Raw genomic sequence first — 4964 nt, forward strand, 5'->3', positions numbered from 1 at the left:
GAGTGCGTTCAGTACTTTGATTTGTTTTATTTTTCTTCACATCACGCTTGATTTTATAAATAATTTGTTAATTTCCGTGTTGAGAGTAATCGGAGACTTGCGTTTATTATGAAATTTGTTGGATACATTTCACTTGATCTTAATACGCCAGTTTCGAGATTGTAACTCTCCTGCCATAAAGGCGCAACAAGTACCCATTTCAGCATGGAGGTGGGACAGTTTGCTTATGTATACAAACGTGCATAAATAAATGAACGATGTCTATGGCTTTTAAAATTTATTTAATGTTATAGAAAGATTAAGATGTTAATCAGTGATGCATTTTATGATTTTATCAAGCTCAACTGTGTTTATTTATAAATCTACTTTCAATTATAGGGTACTTAAAAATGAAATAAACGTCGTGGTCCTTATAAAAGTAAAAGATTTTCTTGATTGTACATATATTCTCTAAAAAGTTAGTGGATTTTTTTAAAGTTATGATAAGGTAAAAAATCAATGTGTCATTTAGATTGCCGACATGTAATGATCATGTTTCATGTTTACCGTATTTATTAGAGGTCCATATATCTCTTCCTTCGTCTGAAAAGTCTCACATCCACTGAATTTTCTTTTTGTTCCGAATTTTTTGCTTTAAAAATGACATCTTTACTTTAATTCTGTTGTTCTTCAGTTGAACAGTGCATACTTACGATTATATAGTTACGATAAACAAGTATATCGATGATGCGATATATCCAATAATAAATATCTGTCCCACCTGTCCAAACTCCCCTCCTCAAGGAAAGAGCGCACCAAGGGAGATAATCTCGAAACTTGCGTATTCAATCGGTCTAATAATTTTACATATAGAATAGAACTTTAGCATATATACAGTATGCCAATCAGTCAGTTGTCAAGTATTTCACGTCACCAAAGACAGAGAGTAATATAAAGGGATGCAATTTCAAAATTAATTGTAAGCATTGAAGAAAAACAAAAATGAAATTAGGACTATACCAAAACTTTAGACGTCCGTTTGCGTAATCTGAGTACATTAACGAAACCAAATGTCAGTATACTTCAAAGGAATACGGTTTGTTATATGATAGGCAAAACCTATATATCAATATTGAACTCGGATATTTTCATATTTTGTGAGTCGTCATCCATCAAATCAATATGTTTCACATCATTGTGATTCGACAGAAAGATGGTTGATATTTGAAATACAAATTGTAATGTTATATATGAAACACTCTGAAATGTTTACAGGTTTTTAACCCGTTCCTGATAGGAACTCCTGGCGGTTGTGGGCGGTCTACATTGGATCTTAGTCCCTGAGAGGTCTGTTCTTTATCTCCTTATCTCATCAGAAACGGTCAGATATATTATATAAAGTAGGATATTTTAATATATTATATTACATTGTTAAATCCGGTAATCTGATTAGCAATACGAAGTAATTATTTTTTATAACGACTGCTGAAAGCGAATAATGACTCGCACGGGCTGCCTCGTTTTCACTTTTGCTTTAGACAAACATGGGAGTTCTCAAGTTTGCAAGTTGTACGTGAGGAAAATTTAAAAGATATAGTGAAGAACTCTAAGGCTGAGAGTACAAAACTATTACAAGGATATCTGTGAACATTTTGCGGGAATACTTAGCACATACCTATTCATGGTTGAATTCGACTTTTCCACTCGGCGAGCAGAGTTTTGACGCTGTTTCCGCGATTATGGAGACTAAAGAAAATAAAGACGAGCGTACCATGTATGAACATAGGTATTTATATTTTGTCAGTGCATGTAATTTTCTCTGCAAGTGTAAACAAGTGCGATTCTCAATCTGGGGGTGGGGGTACTCGGTGTTATTCGGAAATAGATATCTTGCGTTATTATTATGCTATGGCATATTAATAGCTACCTAGGTATTTAAAGCTACCCAAAATAGCTATTTTTATCTACTTTTTATATTTTCTGCATTTTGCGGTCAAAAGACCAAACGGCGCAACATGGTGAATACTATATTTTTTGATACGGTCACACTAATGATGAATACCACAAAATTATGGCCAAAAAATGATAACTTCCTGAATCGGCAATTTCACATTAGATTCTATGCAAAATAGATAATATACGAAGTAATCATTTTTTGGCCAAATTTTTGTCATATCCATCATCAGTGTGACTGTATCAAGAAATTTTGTGCTCACCATGTTGCGCCGTTTCTGCATTTGGCAACAAAATGTAAGTAAAGCAGAAAGTAGGTAAAGATAGCTACTTTGGGTATAGATTGAAATACCTAGATAGCTATTAATAGTTACGTAGGTAGAAATAGTCTTTGGACTGGACCTGTATGGGTTAAAATTTATAACCGAAACAGGTTCCTCTGAGTAACATTGAATAAATTCTTAAACATTTACATTCAACTTATTTATGGTTAATACTATCTCTGTAAACATTAGGAAGATATACATTGTATTAATAAATTTGGGAAAATATTATTTATATAATATAATAAATATGGACTCATTGCACGGTCAATATGTATTTATAATGACCCAGGGTGACAGATATTCATCTTAGATACAAGGAGTATATCGACCTCGGGCTAGCGCCCTCGGTCGATATACTCCATGCATCTTCGGTCAATATCTGTCACCCTGGGATTATAAATGCATATTGACCGTGCAATGAGTCCATATTTGTATAATATCTTGTGTTATAGATCACTCTTATAAGTGAAGAACATAACTATTCAAATGTTGATCAGGATACTTTTCAAATATAACAGGTGGGAGATCTTGCATCGAAGTCTATTTGTATTGACGACGGACATAATCAAATTGGACTTCCATTAAGTCTTATGATGTCAGATAACCAAACAACAAGAAGCAAGCCGAACAACGGTTATCGCCTCTTGTAAAACTATTCAATCGTGATGAAAACTTTTACGGAGAATATTGTGAGTTTTTTAACAAGATTATGAACAAAGAATATGTTGTCAAAGTTCCAACTGAAGACACGGAGCAAGTGGAAGGCAAGGTTTTGTACTTGCCGCATCATGGAGTGTATAATCCAAAGAAGAAAACGTTGAGAGTGGTGTTTGATTGTGCGGCTAGATTTAAAGGCCCATCATTAAATGATCAACTTTTACCTGGACCAAAATTAACCAGTTCACTTGTGGGTACACTACTGAGATTCAGAGCAGATAACAGTGATGGGAGACATAGACAGTATGTTTTAACAAGTTCAAGTTAACAATATATCAAAACAAGATGCAAGCTTCCTTAGATTTCTATGGTTTGAAGATGAAGACGCGATTAAGAAGAGCGTAGAGTATCAGATGGTAGTACTCTTGTTTGGCCCTTCTTCATCTCCTAGTTGTGCTAATTACGCTCTTAGAAAAACAGCTAGAGATTCTGAAGAACTCTTTGATTCTGAGATCACCAACACCGTGTTTAAAAACTTTTATGTTGATGACCGTCAAGACTGTTGATTATGCTATCGACTTAATCAAGGATGTACAAAGACTTCTTACTCGAGTAGGGTTTCACATTTCAAAGTGGATAAGCAACAACAGAGATGTCATGATGACAATTCCAATCTCAGAGCAAGCAAAAGAAGTCTTGGATTATGATGCACTACCGATTGAAAGAACCTTAGGAGTTCAGTGGTATGTGGAATCAGATGTGGTCTGTTTCAACATAGAAGTCAATAAGAAACCACTACATGAAGAGGAATCTTTTCCATGATAAGTAGTGTTTTTGATCCGTTGGGATTTTTTGCACCATTCGTACTGAAAAAAGACACGTCAGTTTTTGAATAACCTCCTTCGATGTATATTGGCCGTCATTTAATTTATCTTTTATTCAAATTCTATATATATTGCCTATGCAGAATGTATAATCTTTATAAACGCAAACTATTCTTAATATTACATAATCTCAGCATCTCTCAATTCAGTATCAACAAATACATGAAATGACATTGATAACAATTATTGTAAATACCGGAGCCAGTTGTATATCTCATCAGAAAAATTGTTATTGAAATCAATTTTAGGATTTTTTTTTCCAAAAATCTCGAAGTCTCACATATTACATGTACATAGTGATGAAAACACAGCATGTATGAGTGAACATTGATTTTATTTTTCTACTCTAAAGAGTTGTTAACGAAAATGCAGTTTCAACGGTATGTGTAAAAAACGAAAAGAGAAACAATTGAATAAAAACATTAACAACGACCTCAAAATGTCAACCAAAGTGGGCAGTTTATGCCTTGATTTATTTTTTTAACAGATGGTGAGTGAAACGTAAAGAACGTGTGCTTCTTACAAAAAAAAATATGTCTTCATTTCTAAAAATGATGTGAACAAAATAAAGATATACCATTTCTTATAATGAAATATAATTTGAAATTTAAAATTGATTTAATTCATGCCCATCAAATGCATCACAATAAAATGTAGGACTTAATGAAGATTTTTTATTTCATTTTACATCTGAATTTGAGAAAGAAATCGGGGAAAAGTCCAATGCACAGTTATAGTTAATTCATTACTACTCTTACTCGGCATTATTAATTTTTTTTTTAATTATTTCTATTTGGTTTAATTATTTACATTTAATACTGACTAACAAAACATTAAATCTTGTCCTTTAATAATATCTTAGTATTTGATATAAATCAAACAATTTTTGTTAAATAGAAGAAAAAAATTTAGTTATAGAGAAGTTTAACTGATGATACTTATATTGAATAGATTCTTACAAATATCAATGTCAATACAATTAAAAACAGTAATTAAGTGTACTATCTAAAAGGAATACGTTTTATATCACTTGTAAAATTATAAAACATGCACGGCCTTGCATACATTAAAATTAAACCCTATGGAAAACAGGGTACATAAATCATAAATATGTGTCATACAATGAATTAAAATGATGTGTTAACAAATACACTTATTCATAAAC

This window comes from Saccostrea cucullata, unplaced genomic scaffold (genome assembly GCF_032062105.1).
Source record: "Saccostrea cucullata isolate Sc308-1 unplaced genomic scaffold, CSIRO_AGI_Scuc_v1 ctg3621, whole genome shotgun sequence".
NCBI classification, from domain to species: domain Eukaryota; kingdom Metazoa; phylum Mollusca; class Bivalvia; order Ostreida; family Ostreidae; genus Saccostrea; species Saccostrea cuccullata.